The 26,473-nt window shown below is 36.4% G+C and overlaps 1 protein-coding gene and 1 pseudogene across 10 annotated transcripts in view; one reads left to right on the top strand and one right to left on the bottom strand.

Annotated features, from left to right (window-relative positions):
• Positions 1 to 26,473, bottom strand: part of CCSER1 (coiled-coil serine rich protein 1) — a 1,483,327-nt gene that overhangs the window by 802,371 nt on the left and 654,483 nt on the right. The gene's annotated exons all lie outside the window — the stretch shown is intronic.
• Positions 15,291 to 16,242, top strand: LOC139436982 (polyhomeotic-like protein 2 pseudogene; annotated as a pseudogene).

The following is a 26,473-nucleotide window of genomic DNA, read 5'->3' on the forward strand; positions in this document are numbered from 1 at the left end:
GTTATCTGTACACTGATGTTCATAGCTGCATTATTCACAATTGCCAAAAGATGGAAACAACTCAAGTGTCCATCGACCAATGAATGGATAAATGAAATGTTGTCTATACATATGATGGAATACTATACTGCTGTAAGAAGAAGTAAAATTGGGACCATTTAATAACATGAATGAACCTTGAGTACATTATGCTAAGTGAATTAAGCCAGACACAAAAGAATAAATAGTATATGGGATTACAAATATGAACTAAATATGGAGAATAAACACATGGAGTTAAAACCTAGATTGTAGGTTACCAGGAGATAGGATGAGGGCTGAGAAGGGTACTGATGCTTAATGTATGTAGGATTTTCACTTAGCATCACTGCAAAAATGTGGAAATGAATAGAGTTGATGGTAACATATTATATATAGTGAGTATAACTAACATGGCTGGTTTATAAATGTGATTTGGCTGAAGGAGGTGGTCTAAGCATTTAAATGTTAATTGAAAGAAAGCTAGAAAATAATCTAAGAACTGAATAACATATGAACCTGGAGGTGTATAAGGATTGTGGTTAACAGTACAAATACAAAAATGTTCTCCTATGAACTAGAACAAATGTAAGTCATTATTACAAGGTGTTAAGAATATAGTGATGCATGGGAAAATAAAATTAATATAACTTATGGACTGTAATTAACAGCAATACTGTAATATTCTTGCATCCATGTCAAAGAACATATTATATCAACAACAAGGATCAATAATAGGGGTTATCGGTTTTTCTTTTGGACTAAGGAAAAGTTTACTGGTGCAATGACTGCACAACTGTGATGAAAGTGAGAGCCACTGAGTGTACACTTTGGATAGACTGTACAAGGCAGGGGATTGTATAACACAGTGAACCATGCAGTGTAAGAAGGACTATGGTTAACAGTAGAAATATGAGAGTATTCTCTCATGAACTATAGCAAATGTATGAAACTAATATACAGTGCTAATAGGTGTATGGAAAAAATATACCAAGTGTATGCCATATACCATAGTTAGTGGTAAAAGTCTGTTCATGTTCTTTCGTTATTGGTAAAAAATTTTCCAAAACAAGGTAAGGTGTTGGTGGAGGACTGATGTATGGAAATTCTGTATATTATGCATGATTGTTTTGTAAGCTCAGAGCTTCTCTAATAAAAAAAAAGAGCTTGAACAAAGAACCTTTGCAAAAAAGTAAATTATATGGAATTTTAAGGGACTCTGAATAGCTAAAACCATCTTGAAAAGGATTGACATTGAAGGATTCATACTTTACAATCTTAAAACTAATTACAAAGCTACAATAATCAAAACAGCATGGTACTGGCAAAAAGAAAAGACATATAGACCAATGGAATAGATTGAGAGGTCAGAAATCATTCCTCACATTTATGGCCAACTGATTTTTGACAAGGTGGCAAAGATTACTCAATTGGGAAAGAATCATCATCATCATCTCTTCAATAAATTGGGCTGAGAAATTTATTCAGATCTCCATTTAAAAAAAGGAGGACCCTTATGTCCTACCATATAATAATACAGCAAATGAAAAATTGATTAAAAAACTAAATATAAGAGTTATAACTAATTATTAAACTCTTAGAAGAAAAGATAGGGAAGCATCTTCAGGATCTTGCGTTAGGCGATGGTTTCTTAAACTTTACACCCAAAACACAAGTAACAAAAGATAAAATAGATCAATAGGACCTCATCAAAATAATAAATACACACACAAAAGATTTTTTCCTCAAAAGAATTCATCGTGAAAGTAAAAAGACAACCTTCACAAAGGGAGAAAATATTTGGAAACCACCTATCTGATAAAGGGTTAATATCCAGTATATATATAAAGAAATCCTTCAATTTAATAATGAAAAGACAACAACAAACGCCAGTAAAAATATGGCAAAGGCTTGAATAGACATCTCTCTAAAGATATACAAATGTCTAGAAAGCAAGTGAAAAGATGCTCAATAACATTTACCATCAAGAAGATGAAAACACACACACATACACACACACAAAACAACCACAATGTGATACCATTTCACATTAAAATGGCTGCTATAAAAAAATAAAATAAAATGGAAAATAACAAGTGTTGGTGAAGATGCAGAGAAATAGGAAGACTCATTCATTGCTAGTGGCAATGTAAAATAATGCAGTTACTTTGGAAAACAGTTTGGCAGTTCCTAAGAAAGCTAAGTATAAAATCACCATATGACCTGGCATTCTCAATTAGGTATATACCCAAAAGAATTGAAAGCAGGGGCTCTCTCAGATATTTGCACACAGATTTTCATAACAGCATTATTCACAACTGCCAAAAGATGTAAGCAACTCAAGTGTCCATCAACTGATGGATGAATAAATCAAATTTAGTATATATATACAATGGAATATTATTCAGGTGTAAAAGAAATGAAGTCCTGATACATGTGACAACAACACTGATAAACTTTGAAGATATCAGCATGTTGAGTGAAATAAATTAGACCCTAAAAAAGACAAATACTGTATAATCTCAATCACATGAAGCAATTAAAATAAGCAAACTCATAAAGCCAGAATCTAGAATATAGGTTACCAGGGGTTTGGGTAGGCATAGGGAATGGGAAGTTAAGGCTTAAAATGTACAGGCTCCTCTTTGGAATGATGGAAATGTTTTGGTAATGGATCGTGGTGATGGTAGAACAACATTGTGAACACAATTAATAGCACCGAAATATATATCTGAATATGATTAAAAGGGGAAATGTTAGATTGTATATATGATAACAAAAAAATTTAAAGAAAACTCCATGGAACTACTTTACACAAACAGTGAACCCTAAGTTAAACCATGAACTTTAATTAATGGTACTATTATAAAAATGTGCTATCATCCTTTGTAACAAATGTTTCGCACCAATGGAAGGTGTTGGTGGTGGGGTAGTATATGGTAATCCTGTCTTTGATGCATGAATGTTCTGTAAATCCACAACTTACATAACAAAGGCAAAAAAATCTATGGTGTCTGAAGCATAGACAAAGGAGAAAATTGCAATCATAGGTTGTGCTAATACAAAATCCATCCCAACCACAGTATGTCAGTGAATATATGTAGAAATCATTTCTTCTTCATTAAGCATTGATTTTTATGTTTGTTTCATTTAACATATAGAAATACATTCCTGATTTCTTGTCTTGGGAACAAGTTACCTAGTCACAAACTTATTTTTTAATAATAAAGATTATTTTGGGAAAGACATATATTCTCATTTCTACACTGGCTGTAGAAGTTTTTACACATGGATTGTTATTGAAGAGAAGGTAAAACATCATTTAGTAACTTCTTACTGTAGAATACTTTCAATAGGGATATGTAAAAGACATGGTATTTCAGACATGATTTTAATCTGCTAAATGTATGTAACTATCTGTCATTTAAAAAATTTTAAGGGGTTGAAACGATTTCTGCTTTCTTATTAACCCAGATGCCATTGCATCACATGAAAAGGAATTTATTCTTGAATGAGAAATACCACAACTGCCAGGGAAATTCACAATGACTTGCAGGCAGGGTTACAAAATATATATGTATTTTAAAAATTGTTAGAGACTTCACAGGTTTCATGGGTTAGGATGCTTCATGGATAGTACTACCCCATTGTTAATCTGCTTTAAGCTATATATATATATACACACACACACACACACACATATATATATAGGAGCTATATGAAGTGCAGACATAAAATATATGAATGATGACAGAGTTTGAATAAGTTTGAATATTGAAGTTTTAAATTATTTTTTAATACTCATAAAACCTTACTCCTGAGTTTGCTGCAATTCAGGGCTATCTGCTTCAGTTCATCAAGTACCTAGTGGGAGGATATAATCAGAAAGCTAGAAAAATGTGAAACACTCCAGGCAAGATATCTTAGGCTAATCACAATGTAGAAAATTTCATCAAGGATTTGAGTACATAGCACTTCATAAATAGTACTGTACCAAATTAATTTCTCTAAAATGAAAACTACAGATTCCCTCGATGAAATTAATATCATAGAGTCAACTTCTTTAGTAACAGAAAATGGTTATGTTTTCTCTTTTCTAATTCTGAACGAAGATAAAACCATTCTCTTCATTCTTCTCCACCCACACATTTAATATTAGTTTTTGTAGAAGTGATTTAATATTTTCCGTAGTAAAAGAACGGATTCTTTCATGTACTAGAATAAATAAGTGATGCTCATTTTAATAACATAAATTTCAAGGTACTAAACTAAGCAGAGATATGCCATATTATATTTATATAACATTTTGCATTATACTAATGCATTATATTCTCATAATGTATAATATGTTATGTTATTATTATTTTGCAATAGTTAATTTCAATCATATCCACTAAACTAGAGATGAGAATATCGACTAGTGACTATAAGATGGGAGACTAAAGAGATCCTTATCCTTCTGCCCATTTATTGCTTTGTTATTTTGATATAAAAATGAATAAATGAATATTTATTTAGAATGAGAAAAATTAAGATTTAAAAATCTGTAAAAGCTGAAAAACTGCAAAATAATGCAAATTTAGTATAAAAATCATGATCACTTTACTATTATTATGATACACATCTATAGCAAAGTTTTTCCTACACTTGGCTTCATTATCTTTGTATCTTTTTTCCATTTTCTTTCTTTCTTTCTTTTTTTTTTTTTTTTTGAGGTACTGGGGTCAGGAATTAAACCCTGGACCTCATATGTAGGAAGCCAGTGCTCAGTCACTGAGCCACATCAGTTCCCCTGAGTTGGTTTGTTTGTTTGCTTGTGGTTTGTGTTTTTTTTTTTTTTAATTTTTAGGAGGCACCGGGAACCAGACCAGGACCTCCCATGTGGGAAACCAGTGCTCAACTGCTTGTGTCACATCCGTTCCCCTTGATTGTGTCTTTATAAGACAACGATTTTTGTAATATTTTCTATTTCATAAACTAAAGATAATTCAGTGTGGCCTTCAGTAGGGTTGATCAAATTTTGATTTTAATATGAATAGTATAGAAAAGTTTCGTTCACAATAGGTCACTGCTAAGGACATCTGTTTGTTTCTTGCTAAGTGAAGCTTCATGCTTCTTGAGGAGAACTTGGGGATCAGGTGGCCATGTAGCTTTGGTTGTAATGGAGAGCAGGGAACAGAGCAACATCTCTAGCAGATCCTTCTCCTTGGGGTCAAAGATAGGGTCTGGATACTTGATGAGGTCCACCAGAGGCCAGTGGTCCCTAAGGGTCCTGTGGGATATAGGGTTAGTGTTGGCATCCCTCAGTCCAGGGTCCACATCAGGGCTTCTGTGTTAATGCCCTTTTACTCCAGAGTGTGGAGTGGCTGCTGCTTCATATTGAACTTCCTTGAAAATCCATTCTTGGAAATGGTGTCTTAGAACCCTAGGGTTGCTGTAACAAAGTATCATAAACTGAATGACTTAAAACAACAGACATTTATTTGCTCACAGTTTTGGAGGCTACAAGTCCAAAATTTGTCTCTTTCTAGCTGTTGGCAGGCTGCTGGCAATCCTTGGGCTTCGATTTCTACTTCAATTGTCACATGGCATTATCCCCTCTGTCTCCATCTTCACATGCATTCTCCTTTCTATGTCTGATTGTCCAAATTTCTCCCTTTTATAAGTATACCAGTGATATTTTGTTAGGGCTCACCCTAATCCAGTTTGGCCTCATCTTAACTAACAATGCCTTCAAAGACACGATTTGAAGTCATATCCACAGGGGATTAGGACTTAAGCATGTCTTTTGGGGGAACACAGATGATAGATATGAAGTTGCAGAACTTCACTATTTCCATAGTAAATCCAGTTCTGCTGGTATTCTTAATCCAGGTAATGGGAACGGTCCATACGTTTATCTTGTCTACCAGGAACTCCAAGAATGAGTCAGAGAGGGCAGAGGAGGGAAAAGAACACAGATGCCAAGGCTTGGATACAAGAAGTCTCAGAAGACTCGGTGCCTGCCTGTACATTTGAAGCTACATACATACAAAAGCTTCTCTGCAGTTCTTACATTTGACTAATAAAATTCTGTCTGGATGACAGCCCCAAAGGTTAGCTTGATATAATTTTCTGTTCTGTGTATATGCTGATCATGTTCCTGTTGATCAATTTTGGAAAGACAAGGGAATAAGGGGCATGGCAAGTGGATAGATGTAAAATCTACTTGTCAACTTTATTTTTATTTTCTACACAACAGTGCCATACAATTTGACATATCAGAAATCCTGTGTCAGGTCAGAACAGAGATCTAACTAACTTATAATGCTGTATACATAACTATACAAATCAGGGTTCCCTAGAGAAACAAACCAATTAAGGTGTTAGCTCATGCCATTGTGGGGACAGACAAATTTTAAATCTTTAGGGTAGGTATAACAGGCAGGCACACTAAAAACTCAAGTAGGATTTCATGCTGCGGTCTTGAGGCTGAATTTCTTCCTGTGCAAGAAATCTCAGTTTTTGCTTCAAAGACCTTCAATAGATTGGATTAGGCCTTATCTACATTATACAGGTTAATTTCCTTTATTTAAGAACAATTGATTGTAGATGTTAGCCACATCTACAAAATACCTTCAAAGTGACATCTGTATGGTTTGATTATATAATGGGGTATTGTAGCTTACCCAAGTTGTCATAAAATTAATCATCATAGGTACCAAAATAAGAATATTTCTCCCAAATTGGGAAATATACTTAAGTCATATATGGGGAGCGCTGGTTTTAAAAGAGGGAGTCTCTATAATTGCATCCTAGTCTTAATTCCGTAAAGTTGAGTAACTAGGAAATAACATGCACAGTTATGTCCCAGACCATGTGTTGCTTATTGTATTAGTCAGCCAAAGGACTGCAGATGCAAAATACCAGAAATCTGTTGGTTTTTATAAAGGGTATTTATTTGGAGTAGAAGCTTACAGTTACCAGGCCATAAAGTGTAAGTTCTCATCAAAGTCTGTTGTCAGGTGTGAAGATGGCTGCTGATGTCTGTGAGGGTTCAGGCTTCCTCTCTCTCTCATAAGGCTGTGTCCCCAGCTTCTTCCAGTATCAGCTGTAGGCTTGGATAAGTCTTGTCTCTCACCCAGGGCTCATTTCTCTCTGGGCTCAGCTGCTCTGGTCTCTCCACAAGGCCAGCTGTAAACTGTTAGGCAAACGGCTCATCCCTCTTCCTGGGAACTCTGCCTTGTCTAATGGAGCCTACTCTCTTTCCTCATGTATCTGCTTCTCTGTGTGCTTACTTCATGGGCTCCAGGACCAAACTCTAACTTTCTCTTCTACCATGCCATGTCCTACTGATGTAGCTCAATCAAAGCCTTAATCATTACTTAATCTAGTACAAGAGAAACCTCTGATTTCAATCCAAGCTAATATGCCCAGAGGAACAAACCAGTTCACAAACATAATACAGTACCTATTTTTAGAATTCATAAACAATGAATAAGGCAAACATTTCACAATGGCATATGATTCTCTAGATTGCAGCAAAATTCTCCCAAATGTCTTGCACACAATTAAAACAATATTATCTATTTCAAGTTGACAAAATTACAACAATATTGTAGTAGAATATGTCTCCCTAGGAACATCCTGTTTTCCTAAACTGTCATCTTTGATGAGAGTTCCAGGCACTGCTGACAAAATATTAGATGCTTTCAGTGATGTATGGAGAAAGAAAAGAAAATGTCTAAAACCAGATTTAAATAAAATATGCTCAAGGGACAAATCCCATGTATTAACACACAGTGATTCTAAGCATATCACTGAACTGAGATTACAGTTTTGCAGTTGGTCGTAAGGTTCCAAGGTAATATATACGGCACACAATAAAAGAGGTCTTAAGGATGAAGTGGCGAACATGTCCAACATCACTGTGTTTAGGCATTCAGATATGAAGCTATAGTCAGTTATATTAGTTTGGAGATATGTGAAATTAAAATCCTAAATAAAAAATATCGGTAGATACAAAGTATAAAGATACTTAAAGTAACATTAAAAAAATAAAGTAACATAAATATCACAGCTGAAAAAATAGTTTATCATATCTAATACAGACATAGTTCTTAATTTGTATTAGTGATAACATTAGAAAATAACCCACTAATACTTCTAGTATGAAATTACCTTTTTTTCCTCTTACTACACTGAGGCAAGGAATTTTAATGGGAAAAGGGAGAATTCTACTTAAGTTATTAGCTCAAATAGCACTGATGTAGTTTTTAGTATCAATTCCACTTGTTGAAGGAGTAAAAACCAACTTATCTTTTGAGGTTCATAAATGACTATAAGAATTGTTAGGAAGAAATAAAATTATTCATTTTGGGGTTTATCCTGATTATTCATAATCACCCTGTGTATACTAAGGAGGAAAACAGATTTGTGGCTTCCACGAGGACCAACCAAAAGGGATAATACAGAAACTTCCTTAAAACACATGAAAACTAAATAAGAACAAGGCCTAGAGCAACTTTGTGCCTGGGAATTTCCTTCTGTCAGCCTTCATGTTACTCAAATGTGGCCAGTCTCGAAGCCAAACTCAGCATGTAAATGCAATGCCTTCCCCCCAGCGCGGGACATGACACCCGGGGATGAGCCTCCCTGGCAACGAGGGACCACTATCAACTACCAACTGATGATGCAACTGGAAAATGACCTTATACGGAAGGTTCAATGCGGATCAGCAGAATATCCATGTCTACATAAAATACCATGACTTTAAAATGCTGTTTGACCTAAAGTAAGGGGGAAATGGAAAGGAGAAATGAGTTTATATGGCTACGAGTTTCTAAAAAAGAGTCTGGAGGCTGGCAGAAGGTTTGCCCTCATGCACAACTGAGCAGAGTCAGAGAGACAGATAAAGCAGATACAACCCCCAGATATTGGTTCCTTTGAGGGCTAAAGAGACCCATGGGAGTTATGGTCATGGCCGATGGGGTTAACTACCAGGGCAGATGACCCCTCTTTGGAAATGGTGTTTATGTGTGATGAATCTGGACTCAGATGGGATCTCCCTTCATAAGACTTTCATGCTAATGTGCTGGAGGTGCAGTTAATGTTGGGGTTTAAGATATATTTAGGGGATTTGAATCTCTGGACTGACAATGTGATAGCCAGATCCTGAGCCTCAACAGACTCCAGCACCTACAATCTGATTTATTGGACTTACCACACTCAGCTAAGATGGAGTTGAAGAAGGACAACCACCACACCATGGAGCCTAGAGTGATTACAACTGAAAATGGGAGGATTGCATCCAGCATCCAGGTGGAATCTGACCCTCCTCTTGACATAGAGGTGCAATGGACACAACCAATCCAATGTCCACATAGAAGAGGTGGCATTGGATTGGGAAAAGTGGACATAATGGACAAAGGGTATGGGGAAAGGCAGGAAGAGATGAGAGGTGGAGGCGTCTTCGGGACATGGAGCTGCCCTGGATGGTGCTTCAGAGGTAATCACCGGACATTGTAAATCCTCACAGGGCCCACTTGATGGAATAGAGGAGAGTATGGGCCATGATGTGAACCAATGTATATGAGGTGCAGAGGTGCCCAAAGATGTACTTACCAAATCCAATGGATGTGTCATGATGATGGGAACGAGTGTTGTTGGGGGGGGGGAGAGGGGGGGTGGGGGGGTGGGGTTGAATGGGACCTCACATATATATTTTTAATGTAATATTATTACAAAGTCAATAAAAAATAAAAAAATTATAAAAAAAAAAACACATGAAAACTTACTTAGAGTTTTATGTATAATACAGTGAAGGTTTATTTCAATTAAGGAATTAGCAATATAATTTGCCTACTAAGAAAAATATTTTCATTTATTCACTAGATAAATATTTGAATGCTAATGGGAAAGACCCTATTTATGCTGTGTTTTTTAATACCAGGGACACGATGGCAGTGAACAACTGAAATGTGTTTAGAGGGATGAACAAATATCTTATCATAAGTCTGTTCCTATCACCAAGAAAAAGTCCCAAGGAATAGCATAATAAAAGGGTTAGGAGTAGTCTTCATAACTTCAGAGACCTCATGTCATTGTTTGTGTGTTATAAAGAAGGGAACTGGCTACTTAGTTTAATGGAAAGAGTTCTTTAAAAGAGTCATTGCGTTTAAATCTACAAGTGCATACCATCTTCTTGCTCCCTCCCAAATGGAGTGTAGTAGGATAACATGCACTTAGTTCATCAGTAGATGTGAGTCTTCCCACTTATACACAAGAAATCTGTTCATTACAAAAATAAATATAATATTGTACCTGAGAAAGAACCTTATAAAGAAGTCCCAATTTCAAAGTTCCATAGCATTTTGTTCAAAGAGCCAGCATATACAATTTAGTTCCTGAATGATAGACAAATCATAAAATGTTAGAATAGACTGGCCTTGTCAGTGAATTTTGGTGTGATTTTTTAAATAGTTTAATTCTTATGAGTAAAATATGAATATGAATAATTTCTGCGGATTTTGGAACTGACAAAAGGGAATGATGATTTGCATAATGACAAATATGAAATGTTTCCAAAAAAGCACTAATTGTTTTATTTATGGATCTCTTTGGTTGCTTCCATCTTATGGCAATTGTGGATAATGTGCCTATAAACATCGGTGTTCAAATATTTATTCGAGTCCCTGTTTTCAACTCTGTTTGGTATACACCTAGAAGTGGGATTTTGGGTCATATGTTATCTATACTTCACTTTCTGAGAAGCCACCAAACTATCTTCCACAGTGGATTCACCATTTTACCACCATTTCCACCAATAATGAATGAGTGTTCCTATTTCTCCACATCCTTTCCAACTCTCCAATACTTGTTAATTTCTGGGTTTTGTTTTTGTTTTTTGTTTTTTTAATAATAGCCATTCTAGTGGGTGTGAAGTAGTACCTCATTGTGGTTTTGACTTGCATTTCCCTAATAGCTAGTGGTGTTGAGCGTATTTTCATGTGTTTTTGTTTGTATATCATGTGCATATTATTTAGAAAATATCTCTACAAGTCTGTTGTCCATTTTTAAATTGACTTGTATTTATTTTTGTTGTTGACGTGTAGGATTTCTTTATAAACCCTGGATATAAAACCCTCAACAGATATATGCTTTCCAAATGTTTTCTCCCATTATGTAGGTTGTCACTTCACTTCCAAGATAAAGTCATTTGGTGCATGGAAGAGTTTTAATTTTGGAGGTCTCATTTATCTATTTTTCTTTTGTTACTTGTGCTATGGGTATAAAATTTAAGGAACTATTGTTGAACACAAGGTACTGAAGATTCTTCCCTATGTTTTTTTTTTTTTTGAGGTGTTTAATAGTTCTGGTTCTTATATTTAGGTCTTTGATCTACTTTAAGCTGATTTTTTATATGGTATAAGGCAGGAGATCACTTTCATTCTTTTATGTATATTGCTCCAGTTTTCCCAATTAATAATCTCTTTGCACCTTGTAAAAAAAATCAGTTCCATAAGAGAGAGGATTGATTACTGAAATCAATTCAGTTCCATTGGTCTAAATGTCTGTCTTTGTGCCAGTACCATGTTGTGTTGATTACTGTGCCACTGTAATAAATTTTAAGGTCAGGAAGTCTGAGACCTCCAACTTCTTCTATTTGAAGGTGGCTTTGGCTATTCAAGGCAGCTTACCCTTCTATATAAATGTGACAGTTGGCTTTTCCATTCTGCAAATAAGGCTTGTTAGATTTTGATTGGGATTACATTGAATCTGTAAATCATTTTGGTAGAACTGACGTCTTAAAAATATTTATTCTTCCAATCGATGCACATTTATTAGGTCTTCTTTGACTTTCTTTGGAATGTTTTGTAATTTTCTGCATACAAGTCTTTTTACCACTTGGTTAGATTTATCCTAGATACTTAATTTTTTTAGTTGCTATGGGAAACGATCTTTTTCTCTTGATTTCTTCTTCCAATTGTTCATTACCAGTGTATAGAAACACTACTGATTTGTGGGCGTTGATCATGTAACATGCCATTTTGTTGATTTCATTTATTAGTTCTAGTGGCTTTACTGTACATTTTTCAGGCATTTCTCTCTATATAGCATCATGCCATCAGCAAATAGGAAAAGTTTTACCTCTTCTTTTCCAATTTGGATAATTTTTATTTATTTTCCTGCTCTGGTTGCTCTGGGTAGAACTTCCAGTATAATGCTAAGTAATGGTGGTAACAGTGGGGATCCTTGCCTTGTTCCTTATCTTAGAAGGAAATCTTTCCATATTTCATCACAAGTATGATATTAACTATGAATTTTTCACTTATACGCTTGATGGTGTTGAGGAATTTCCCTATTTTTTCTTAAATATGCATCAAGGTGTGCTGGATTTGTCAAATGACTTTTCTGCATCAATTGAGATGATCATGTATTTATTTTTCTTCCATCTGTTAATGTGATGTTTTATATTAATTGACTTTCTTGTGTTGACTCATTCTTGCATAACAGATAAATCTCACTTGGTCATGGTGTATAATTATTTTAATGTGCTCTTGAATTAGTTTTGCTAGTGTTTGTTGAGGATTTTTGCATCTATATTCATAAGTGATAGTGGTTTGTAACTTTCTTTTCTAGTGATTTTTCTTCCAGCTTTGGTTTAAAAATGATATAAGCCAAAGAGAATGAATTAGGAAGTATTCTCTCCTCTTCAGTTTTTTTTTTTTTTAAAGATTTCATTTATTTATTTATTTTTCTTCCCCTCTTGCACAGGCACTAGGTCACCGCGTGGGCACTGACTTGCTGCGTGGGCACCTCTATGTGCACTTGGCTCTCCATGCAAGCACGCTTTCTTTTTTTCTTTTTCACTAGGAGACCCCAGGGATCAAACCTTGGTCCTCCCGTATGATAGGCAGAAACACTATCACTTGAGCCATATCCACTTCCCATCTCTTCAGTTTTTTTGAAGAGTAATTATTCTGGGAATGGTCCTGGACTTTTCTTTGTTGGGAGGTTTTTGATTATTGAATATCATTTAATTAGCTATTGACTTGTCCAGATCTTCAATTTAATGAGACATGGGTTGTGTCCTGTGATATGGTCTATTCAAGAGAATGATTCATGTACACTAGAGAAGAATGTGTATTCTATTGCTATTGGGTAAAGTGTTCTATCTATGTCTGTTAGGTCTAGTTGGTTTAGAGCATCAATCAAGTTTTCAACTTTCTTATTGAACTTCTTTTTAGATGTTCTATTATTGAAAGTGATGTATTAATTTCTCCTACTATTAATATATATCCATCTTTTTATCCTCTCAAAACTGTCAATATTTGCTTTATATGTTCTTGGACTAAGCTACTAGGTGCATATATATTTATAAGTGTTATGTCTTCTTATAGAATTAACCCTTTTATCTTAGTATATTGTGGTGGTTTGGAACTGCATGTATACCAGAAAAACATATTCTTAAATCTACTCCATTCTCATGGGTGTGAACTCACTGTAAGTGGGACCTTTTGGTGATGCTACTTCAGTTAAGGTGTGACTGACTTCATTCAGAATGAGTCTTAATTCTATTACTAGAGTCATTTATAAATGGAAGCAAGACAAAGAGAAAAAGGCATGGAAGAAAGAAGCTGAAATCAAACAAAACCTGTTAGAGAAGGGAGAGATCAGCAGAAGCCACCATGTGCCTTGTCATTAGCAGAGACAAGAATTGCTGGAAGCCCTTCTTCTGGAAGAAAGCATTGTCTTAATCATGCCTTGATTTGGACATTTTCTCAGACTCAAAACTGTATGCTAAATAAATTCTCATTGTTCAAGTTGAACCATTTAATGGTATTTGCTTTAAGCAGCCTTTTGGAAAATAAAATTGATTTTGGTACCAGGAGAATGGGTGCTGCTATTGCAAATACCAAAAATGTGGAAAGAGCTTTGGAATTGGATAATGGGTAGATGCTAGAAGAATTGTGAGGTCCTCGATAGAAAAGGCCTAGATTGCTTTTAAGAGACTGACCATAGTAATATGGATGATAAAGGTACTTCTGATGAAGCTTAGAAGAAAGTAATGATGAATTATTGAAAAAAAGAGGAAAGGTGATCCTTGTTTTAAAATGGCAGGGAATTTGGCAAAGCTGACTCTGATGTCAGACTGAAGGCAGAATTTGAGAGTGTTAAGGTTGGATACTTAACTGAGGAGATTTTCAAGCTATGTGTGGAAAGTGCAGTCTGCCTTTTCTTTGCAACTTATAGTAAAATATGAAAGGAAAGTAGTAAGTCGAGAACTGAACTTTGGGGCACAAAGAAACCAGAAATTCATGCTTTCAAAAACTCTTAAGTTTCCAGAATGCCAGTCTTTTGAGATTAGTGTGAAGGATTAACCAAACAGGGATCCAGTCAGCAATTTCCATTGAAGTCAGGACTGGGAATTGTGTTATCTAGGAAGAATGTGTGGGAAATCCTTTTGTCTGATGTTTTGGAACCATGTACTACATGTAAAATCAAAACTTTTTTTAAACCTAAAGTCCATGTTAACTGATATTAGTATAGCTACCTCAGCTCTTTTTATTACAACTTGCATGGCATTTTTTCCCTCATCCTTTCACTTGCAACCTACTTAAGTCTTGGAATTTAAGGTAAGTCCCTTATAAAAAAACATATTTGGATCATGCTCTTTTATCCAGCCTGCCAATCTCTGCCTTTTGACTGGAGAGTTTAATCTTTTAGTATTTAAAGTAACTACAGATAATGCAGGGCTTTCCCCTGCCATTTTCTTATTAGTATTTGTAAGTCTTATACATTTTTGTCCCTCAATTCTTCCATTAATACCTACTCATATTGATTTGATTTTTGGCATTGCTCCATCTTTGGTGCCTTATCGTTTCTTTCTGTATGTAATTTTCATATTTTTTTCTTTGTGGTTACCATGGTGTTACAATTTAACAACCCAAATATATAACACTCATCAGATTTAATAACAACTTGGCTTCTATAACATACACATATACTTTTCCCACCTTCTTTTGTACTTGTTACAAATTATATCTTTTTACAATGTATGTTCAAAACCACAGATCTAACATTACTTTTATTCATTTGCACTTTAGCACCTGTAAGGAGTAAGAAGTGGGTTGTTGCCAGCCAGGCTGGTGAGGTGGGATGAGCCGTGGCAGTCCCGGCCTGGCTCGGAGGCTCCTGGTAAGGAGGACTCGGCCCTCCAGGCCCTGCTTAAGGCGGCGCCCGCCAGGCTGGACAGAGGCAGGACAGGGCTTTATTCATGACTGACCAAACTCAGCAGCCCTAGCATGACCTCAGGGAATGGAAACTCTGCCTCCAGCATCACCAGCACTGCCCCCTGGAAGGGTGAGAATAAACCACCACAGGCCACTGTGAAACACCAAATCCTGATGCATGCTATTGAAGCGTGTGTGATCCAGGAGCGGGCCGGCCCTTTCCCATGGGACGCTTGTCCCTGCTGGCGGGGAATCTGAAGAAGTATGCACAGGGGTTCTTGCCTGAGGCACTTCCACAGCAGGATCATACCACCACCACTGACTATGAGATGGAGAAGCCCTATTTTCAAGAATCCAAACAGGAGGGTACCAGTCAAGCTCAACTGTGAGCTCTGTGGCAGGGTGGACTTTGCCTTCTAGTTCAGTGTTCCAAGCGCTTCTGTTCCATGGCTTGTGCAAAGCGGCACAATATCGGATGCACCAAAGGAATGGGACTTTTCCACTCAGATGGGAGCAAGCTGCAGAAAGCAGGAGCCACAACACACAACCGTCGTAGGGCCAGCAAAGTCAGTCTGCCAACACTTACCAAGGATACCAAGAAGCAGTCAACAGGCACTGTACCCCTTTCAGTTAGTGCTGCATTGCAGCTAACACAGAGCCAGGAAGACTCCAGCTGTTGTTCAGATAACTCAAGCTATGAGGACCCTTGTCACCCATCTCAGCCAGCTCATCCACCTCCCACTGGTGACAAGGCCAGCAGGACATTAATCTCCTGACATGCACATGCGGGACCTGGTGGGCATGGGACACCATTTCCTGCTGAGTGAACCCCCAAAATGGAACACATAAGATGTCTACAAATTTTTCAGCTCTCTGCCAGTCCGGAGATTGCAGAGGACGGGCAGGCTCTGCTGCTGCTCAAGGAGGACCATGTCATGAGTGCTCTGAACATCAAGTTGGGCCTGCCCTGGAGATCTATGCCCACATCAGCATGCTCAAGGACTTGTAGGGCTGGCTAGCCAGGGCAGCCAGGATTCTCCCAGGGCTGCTCCTCCTCCCAGCTAAGCAGAGCCAGACAGACATTCCTGAGAGGCCAGAAGTGAGGCCAGTTGGAGGGGAAGGGGCTCTTTCTAGGGCGCATGGCTGGTGAGGTGGTCTAAGCACCTTCTCAGTGGCTCTCAGCAGCTTTCATTTCTGTGGGAGGGGCAGAGAGGTAAGTGGTGCAAAAGATGAGGTTTTATGCTTGTAAATATTGATAGCACTGGCTTCCTCTAAAGTCCCAATACCCTAGCCCTGCTCTCTTCCCTGCTCTCTGTCCCCTATTTTCCAGGAGGTATTTGATCAGGGCTCCGCAACCTGAGTTAGGTTATTTCCAATGGTAGCCAGCAGGCCTGGATAAGGCCTTGAAAGGCCTTGCCTGTCTTCCTCCCACTTCTTTCTCTAGGCCTGGTTAAATATTCCACTGCTAGCTTCTCCCCCTTCAGCCTATTTGCAAAGCAGCCAGAGGATCTCCCCCTATACCCTCTACAGGTGGAGAGAGAGAAGCTGGACCCAGTTTGGTCATGCCTGCTGGCACAGGTGCCTTAATGCTGTGTGTGTGACTGTGTGACTGTGCGGGAGCCTGGACTGACAGATGGGCCAAGAGCCAACCCCTGGCATCTCCAGGTATTTTGTAGCAAACAGCCACTGGAGTCCTGGACTGCAGTCAGCTCTAAATGGGGAACATAAAAGAAAGGCGGACTCAGACAGAGAGGCAAGAGCAGAATGATGATCAGGAGCTTTTCCTTTCCAGAATTGCCAAGGTGTCTCAGCAGTCCCCAGCCCACGCTGTGTAGTTTCCCTGACTGCCTTCCTGTCCCACAAAGAGCATTAAGGAAGCTGCCAGTGGGCTGGGCTGCAGATCCCAGAGGGCTGAGCCAGGCCTGCCCTCAGAGTACCAAAAGGAACAGCTGGAGTGACTACTGATGTGAAGAGCCTTTGACCTCCCTCTCCCAAACAGCTTTGCCTCTAAAACTTCCTAGCTGCAACTTGAGCTACCTGAGGAGGAAGCAGGCAGGAAGGGTGAGGGCTTGCCTCTGACAGGCTCCTGGGGGGAAGGTTAGGGCTCTTTCTAGGAAGGGGGTGGACACCTTTCTCAGCTTGTTCTTTTTCCCACCCACACCCAAAGCAAGGCTGGAAAGGAAGGACTTTTTTAACCTTTTGTTTGTTTTTTAATAATAAATTTATAAAACCTGAAAAAAAGAAAAAAGAAGTGGAGCTATATACCAGAAAATACAATACAGTAGTAGTATAATTGTATTGGCATATTACCCGTGTGGTTTTGAGGCAGGCTAGTTTAGGAAATGAAAAGACAAATCTGGCACCGGGCAGTAAACTACAGCTGTGAAACATAGGCCATGGACTCCCACCTGGAAATCCTCTGAGGGAAAAATGCCCCTCCCCTAGAAAGCTGCTGGAAGAACCTGTGAGAATCCTCCATTTAGAATTGGAATTCAACTGGGATCAAGGAAAAGCCCTGGATATTCTGAAGGGGCCTTATCATTGGGCACTCTCCGGGGGAGTGGGGTCATCAATCGAAACAGCAAACAACTGGGACCTTTTCCCAAACATTAACAAGGGGCAAGGTAATTAATGGTTTAAAAAGCAACTGCAGAGATTAAATTGGCCTGGTTTTACCTTTTCTCTCTCTGCCTGGACCAGCATGCAAGTACACCTGGGGACTTGTAATTTGTAATGGGATCTTGTAACCTGTAAATCAGTCCTTTTTGCCCATTTTTTCCTCTCTCTTCATGGACCAACTTGCAAGTATACCTGGGATCCATTGTTTGTTATTTTCTCCCATTTCTCTTCTCTCATTTTCTTAATAAACTACCGGTGTAACTACACTGGCATGTACTTAAATTCTTTTTTTTGGGAACATAACCAAGAACCTAGAGAAAATCCAACAACAGTTTCCTTTATGGTAAGTCTTTATTTCTTTAAGCTATTTTGTACTACTTTCTAGTGTCCTTTCCTTTCATTCTGAAGAACTCCCTTTAGCACTGCTGTAGGACAGTTTTTGCAGTAAAGAATTCCCTCTCCTTTGTTTTTCTGGGAATATCTTGATCTCCCCCTCATTTTTGAAAGAAAATCTCGAGGACATAAAATACATGGTTGGCAGTTGTTTTCTTTCAGCACTTTAAGAATTTCAGCCCACTGCCTTTCTGCTTCCATGGTTTCTGATGAGAAAGCAGCACTTAATCTAATTGGTACATACTTAGACATGACACATTGCTTTTCTCTTGTAGTTTTCAGTACTTTTCCTTGTCCTTTGCACCCAAATGTTTGACCAATGTGTGTTAGGGTATATTTTTCTTCAAGTTTTGTGTTTTCTGGGATTCTTGGATGTCCATATTCAGGTGTTTTGCTAAAAGTGCTGGTTGGCTGCTAATTTTCCTGGGGAGGAATTGAGGGAGTGGCCAGGAAGGACACCAGGTACTCTCTCATGGCTCCCAAAGTTGTGCCTTCTTGACTCAGTACCTTCCCACTGTCCTCAGAAGCTCTAAGAAAGCATTCTGTCTCTAAGTCCCCTTCATTGCCTTTGCCTAGGGTGAGCTGGAACAATGGCTGCCCTCAGAGATGAGCCCCCAGTGATCTTCAGTAGCTAATTAAAATCAGCGATCAGCAATGGGGCTGTACACCCCCAGATCTCAGAGAATTAGGCTTTTGTGTACCGCCCTGGACTGGTTTGAGTGCCCTCTTGCTGCCAGCCAACTATTTAACTTTATGGATAAATTAATTTCAGCTACTTGCCTAATTTGACCACAATATTGCTGCATGCTCTTTTTAAAACCTGTGTTTGTTGTAACAACAAGCACCATCATACTGGCACTTACATTATACAATTATTTACCTATATGTATGTTAGTCTGCGCTTACAGTTCATGACAAAGATTTAAACAAATATGTAGGGTCACCAAGGTAAGTGTCACAGAATATTAAAGATTGTATCTTTTTGGCAGCTCTTCATCAGGGTACAGGACTGTGTTAGTAACTGGAGGCTAATCCCCATTGTGTATCATAGAATATTGTCATATTCACACCCTATATCTATCTCACAGAGGTGACTAAGAGAGTAATTACTGCTGAGATAAGCCTTTTCTGGAATATATGCAATTAATTCTCCTCAAAAAAAAAAAAAGGAAAGAAGCCTGACACTTTAATAATGTTTAAGTATACCTAATCTATTTCTTTTCTGGTCCTAATGTTTCCTAAATATGAGAGAGAAAGAGGATTTGAAAGTACTTACAGATGTCTGTTCTTATGTAAATCATCCATGGGCTCTAATACTCTATCTTAAAATGACTGGCATAGAATAATACCATAAATTATAATAGAATGTAGAGCAAGCGGAGAATTGGTTTTAAGATGAATTCAGGATATGATTTTCATGGACAAAGACTATTTCCCTTATTGAGTAGGAATTATTCTGTTATTAAAGCTTCAAGGTCACACAGTTTTATTCAATTTGAATTTTGACTATATTTTTAAACCAAATCAAAGTTACTCTTCTCTACAGATTCTTGATAAAGTGCTATTTAGTCATATGTATTTCTTAGTCTTCTATTTTTAGCTCGCCCTTTTACATTATGCATAGAAACCTGATTACATATAATGTTACACTTTCAATTCTTCAATTGCTTTCAATTTTTAAAAAATCACCAGTTCTACAGGCGTTTTTATGAAGCCCCATGCTTTGGTATTCACATAAAAAATGAGCTAAGTGCTGGGCTTACATTTAAATAAAGTAAATGGAATTTAAAAGGGCTGGGGAAAATGATTGTTTTTATGTTTCTGTACACACAAGGAAAAATATAATTTAAAATATTCACTTTGAATGAGAACAAAGGTTTAGTAACATGAAAAGATATATAATTTCTAAACCTCTTCTTTGTGACCTAGCTTTCTTTAGGCAGTCTTTACACTGCAAGAGGAAAAACTTGTTCAACTGGGTGCTGTACCAAATGTATTGGACACCTGGACATATAATTTTAACACCCTTCTCTTCTAGAAGAAAAAAAATATTTAAAATAATAATAATGACATAAAATAAATATTAGTGATTGTCAGAAAAGAATTGCAGGTAGTGAAATCATAATTTTATTGAACTTTGTAAATACAATCATGTCAAAAATCAATAAGTTTAATAAAAACTTTGTTTATAAAGCAAAATCATACCAATGATGTAACATTTGCTTTTTATTGGTTCATTATTTTTAAAACATAATTAATACTGTAAAATAAAAAACATTTCAATTTAGAAGATATTAAAATTCTATAAAATATTTACTGTATGAACTAAAATCTGCCATATAACTCAGAGTTCACACTGAATTTTTAAAATTTTAACTCTTAAATACAAATAAACTCTCCATTGGTATGGCATTAAAAGAGCTCGTGTATCTGAGAGTTATGAATTAACAAATGATTATAATTACTGAATCATTATATAAAGATGCCTTTTTACTTTCAAATATATTTTAGAATAGCCAAAATTAAATACCTGAAATTACTGAAACTCACTAAACTGGACCCAAGAAGCCTTCATCTTTGCTAATGATTATAAAACTATATAATCTTTATCTTGTGATTATACAGATATAGAGACTAGCACTGCCTGTACCCCTTTATTCTGTTTTACAACTTTGAAACCTTATGGTCGGTCACTAGACAACCCCCTAATGTTTATTAATGAAGGAACTTGAGTCAATGCAGAAGTAACCCACCTCAATTGCTAAACTCTTACTAGACAAAGCTAAATCTAGCCAAAATTGGCCTGCCTTAACCTATTAGTTACCTGTCTCCCTATAGTAATAAAAATCATACCCATCGTTATATTAAACTCACCCTTTTCTCATATACACTCTGTGGTTTTGTGACTAGGCATGTAACCAATCTGTGCGTGCTCAATAATTAGATCATCTAACTTCATCATTCCCAGCACTCTACTCATTAACATAAACCTGCCTGTCTTTGGATACTATAAAACTATCAGAATTAATAGAGGTAAGACAGATTTTAGGCCAACAGGCTAGGCTGTCTGCTCTCTTGCTTGGTGCTTAGCAATAAACGCTTTCTCACCTTTGAAACCCCAAAGTCTCAGGAATTGCTCATTTGAGCACACTGGGTAGAGCACCTCACTTTGATCTGTAACACTTGGAAGTCTTTACTACCATCCTCACAATAAGACAAAAAGCTGGAATACTGAAAATCAACAGCCCTTTTTGGATCCAGTAGAGAACTAGGCCACAAGGGAAACCACTGTCCCTAAAAATAGAGAAAGGTAGATACTGACAGTATCAATTTACCTACAGCAGAAACCCAGATGCTGGACTCACCATTGAGTAGAATTACTTAGAGACTGACTAATTGCTGCAAACTGAAGCCAGACCTAGCTTGAGAGAGAAAAACTCATGGAGGCAAAGCCTTAGTGGATCCATACATTTAAAAATTTTACCTCTAGAACCTCTCTAGGTTTCCAGGGTTAATATAAGAAGGATAAAAAAAACAAAAAAAAACCCACAAAGATCTGGCGCTTCTTGATGGGGTAGGGAAAAAGTAACCATTTTGAGAAAAGCCTTGAGCCTTCTCTTCTTCGTAACAATGGCTGACCTCAAGAGAAACTATATACCAGAAACTAACTCATGGATTTTCCCAGAGTCTAACCAATATGGGGCAATGGAATACCGAGCTCCAGTCCCTCTAGCCTTCCTTTCTCACATAAGGCATGAGGAGAGGGGGGAAGCTGAGAATCACTTGAAGGTCACAGTCTCCCTAAAAGACAGAGTTAATCATATGGTCAGCAGGAGATGGTATCAGATACTGCTTCCCTTCCATTCCACATCTTATCACTACTTTAATACCACCTGGTATTTCATATTTGCCTTTCCATGAAAAATTACAAGTCATGCTAAAAGGCAAATAAATGCTTCAATTAGTTACATAAAATGACAAAATTGAAATAACTCAAGCTCCATTCCTTCGTTTTTACAATGACTATGCTATCATTGTTTATTTTGTATTTATTATTTAAATACATTAATATGTAGTACCACAGGACTAGAAACACAAACTGAGCCCAAGGCTAGCTAGAAGTCTGTAAACTTTTATAAATGTAATTCTCAAAATAAAAGTGCCTAAAGTGAAGAGTCTGAAATGGTAGAAATCATATAAGTTCATAAGTTTGGAATAAAAAATTACCAACAAATCACTTTTAAAGTGTAATTATAAAAATCCATTTAAAATTTTAGACAAAGTATAAGTAATAGGTGTTGCAAATTATTGGTAAAACAAAATAGTAAATTCATAGCATGGTGTACTGACTCTAATTAGCCACTAAATACAGTCATATTTGATTAAAATTAATATTTTTTTCATTTGTAAATTACATTCAATTTATTTTAAAAATGCTTTGAATCAATATGTAAGTAAACAAATACAATTTCTTCCATTTCTGATATTATATGGGGCACACTTTTCACCCATAGTGTGAAAGCATTTGCAAGATTTCTGAAACTATTTACAAGATAATATCCAACCTCAAAACACAAGGCTAGACTTCACCTGCAATGTTTATGACAGATCTCTCAGATTTATTTTAGCCACATGAAAATAATGTTTACAATGTCCCTCAGTTTCACACTAGTAATAAAATTACACAGAATTTTCAGCATAACCTTCGCTAAATGATTGAGGAAAAGATAGACTCTAAATTTTCTTATAAGTGAGAAAAATATTTCTGTTTTAAATCATTCAATTTTATAAAATTAAGCTTAAATCTAAAGTTAAAAATGATATTCAACTATTTGAAAATACCATTTATTATTATAATCAATCCTCATCAAGTATTCTTACTTTTAGTCATTATGTTTAGGCTTTTAGCTGTACACTTAATGAATTAAGTATCAATGTAGATTAATGAAATCCCTAAATCTTGGGTGAGAGAATTTTATTTTCAGTATTCAAAAAATTCAATATATTCTACATAGTAAACCCGAATCTATACTAAAAATATATACAATTGATTATTTACTTATCAAAAAACTTACCTATCATTCCTGTTTCTGATTATTGGCTTTCTTCCATGCCTTCATTTTACTAACATCCTCCCCAATCAACATAATGCTCAGTGAAGTGTATGCCACAGGTTTTCATCTCACCTCCCATTCTGATCTAATATTCATAGCAGTCCTTAGCAATCATCTTGCTAAGGTTTGTTTATTTGTTTTATTCTAGGCTATGGATCCTTTTGTCAACTAAAATCTTACAGAGAATTATGATATGCAAAAACAATAAAATCATAACTGCTTATGAGTGGGGTTGTGGAAATCTTCTCTTTATTTCCCCTAACACACACAGATCACAAAATGAAAACCACTAAACTTACCTAAATTCTCTATTTAATTCCCAAAGGGATTTGTCTGATACTTTTCTGATGGTAAAAGTAATATACATTTATTATTAAAAATGAAATACTATTAAATTATGGAAAAAGAAGTTGAACAGTCTCATGTTATCCAGAGATAACTAGTATTAATTATTCTTGACTTTCTACGCACATTTTTCACAGAAATGTTATCATACTATAGGCATTTTCAAAATCTGCTGTTTCACACTTAATGATAAACAATAGAGCTATATAAATATCTATTGTATGATTTACTGTTAATTTTATATCAAGTTCACTGTTAATAAATATTTAACATTTTTCTAAAATTTCAATATTATGATATTATTTGATATTTGAAAAAATTGAGGTCCCAAAAGATAAAAAGTACCTAAATCTGGTCACATAGGCAGTTAAGGTTTGAGCTAGGGTTAGAAAATTATAATCTGATTTCTGTAATAATTTACTGATTCACTCTCTCCTGCAGGTAGAGAAAGGTAAGACCATGGGAAAATGAAGAGAAGAAATACCTCCTTTACTTTAAAAACCTCATTTACTCTATCCCTTATTTATTATCCTAATCTGATTCAAATTGATGAAACCTGGTTATGCTTCAGGGCTTCATGCCTACCACTGAACTCTTGCTAAAACCTACATGGGAATTAGGAACAATTGCATAGTGGAATTACCAGTTTGGACTTTTGGACTTGCTAATCAGAGTGTGCATGAAGAAAGGGTCTCAAAAGAAGATGATAGATTGAATACAATTTCCTGACACCATCTTCTCCCAAGTTCAATTTAACTCTCTCTCTGAGCTAAAGCAGGGGCTGGGGTAGGAAAGAAAGGCTTGAAGGCATATGTGGGAGAGTTCATATCTCACAGTTTTTGGGAGAAGAAAGCAGGTTCAGGACTGTTTTATTCCAGACTTAACTAGACATTGAGCTAACAGTCAAGACGCCTTTATTAAGGCTGAGAATTCCAAGGTTCTTGAGAGAGCATTGCTGATGGAAATCCATCCATCCCTGAAAGGAAGGATGATATCTTCCTAATTTCTTCTCTTAGGAGGATATGCAGAGCATTTAAGGTGGGAGAAACTGCAAGGCAGCCACAAAGATTAGCCAGAGATGTTCTACCCCTCACAACTGAAGAAACCTCATGAGTCACAAAAGAAGATTGATGACTAATATCCTTCAAGCTTATTGTCACCAGCCAAAAGAAGCAGATTCTATTGAGCCTTTGATCATTTGTGAGTTCTTTCCCAAAATTTTTACTGTATGTAGTAAGTATGAATAGAGAAGTGAACAAGGAAAAGGAAGTGATAATGCATCCTGAGAGGAACAAAGAACAAGCAGAACATCAAGGACAGGTTGCTTCAAATGCACTAGAAACGCTGTTGGAAGACAAATGGCAAATGGCAACCTAAACCACAAGAATTAAAACAACAACAACAACAACCCAATCATATTTAACATTATATAATTAAAGCATCAAAATCACCTTCTAAAATAAAAAAAAAAAGACTTCTGAACTTGAATAGTTCATAGACTACAAATGTATAGTCATTGTTCAGAATCAAATTAGTGGCTTAAAATACTAAATGAAGAGATTGCTCAACTAAAGTGTAAACAGCTCCCTACAAAGATAGAAAAATATAAGGTAAATGAAGGACAAATCTAAGGTAAAATATGGAAATAATAGGAGTTTCAGAATGAAAAAAAATTCTTTAATTGAATAGATTGAATTCAATTGTTGAATTATTGAGTTCTGGGCAGATTTAAAGAAGGAAATGAATGTGAAAAACCCAGATAAATCATGGTATGAGCATTACCTGAACCTAAAAGATAGTGCAATATTATCTACTAAGGAAAAGGACTGAGATCTAATAATACTAGACTTAGGCATGGAGTACTTCATCTTTCAGGGTAAAGATATACTCAATGTTTCAGAGACTTTATCAAGTCCCATCTGAAAGAAAGACTCAAAGAATTCTAACAAAATAATAAAGGAATCGGAAGAAACCTTGAAGTAGAGAAAACTGAAGAGGAGAGAAACAGTGATGAATTACACATTTTACAGTATATGTGGTTTAAGCCTAAACAAATAATAGTCTGACAAAGGATCTGCAATATAAGTGACAAATAATTATTCTTGAAAGAGAAGAAATTTATTTAAAGCAAAACCAACTAAAAGAACTGAAATCACTAAAATTCTTAAGCAAGCTCAGTAAAATTCCTATCAGTTTCTAGGAGTGGGAAGATTGGGGGATGGATAAAAACATGTTAAAGGTCCTATTTGGTGTTAAGATGGTATTAAATTTGAGAAAATAATTTTTAATATTGTTTGATTTATTCCAAATGGTTTGTTAATTACAAGTTGTAAATGACTACCAACACCAAAAAATTCTACTTAGGGAGCCCACCTAGGTAAGGCTAGCCAGTGTCCCTCAGCATACTTTGTAGCAGTGTGAGGACATTTTGTTCTATTAAAAGGCAGTTGGGATTAGATGCCTGATGGTATGAATCAGCTGCTTTCTGTTTGCCACACCACAAACTTTTACCCCAGAATTTATATTAAAACAGGGTATAGCTAAACTGGTTTCTAAATTGTTTTGGAAATTTAAAATTTAGGAAGGCAAATTATAAATGTAAAGGTTAACCTTCATCTTGTCAAAATGTCACTTTATTTATTATCAGGATCAGAGAAGTACTAGGACCTAAATTTTCAATAAAGTCAAGAGGCTTGTCTTGTCTTTATGTGGGTTGCCATCCTTCTCCATGCTCCACATCCAAGTTTAGTGTTTGCCTTTTTTCTTTTT

The sequence above is a fragment of the Dasypus novemcinctus genome, chromosome 1 (genome assembly GCF_030445035.2).
Source record: "Dasypus novemcinctus isolate mDasNov1 chromosome 1, mDasNov1.1.hap2, whole genome shotgun sequence".
NCBI lineage: Eukaryota > Metazoa > Chordata > Mammalia > Cingulata > Dasypodidae > Dasypus > Dasypus novemcinctus.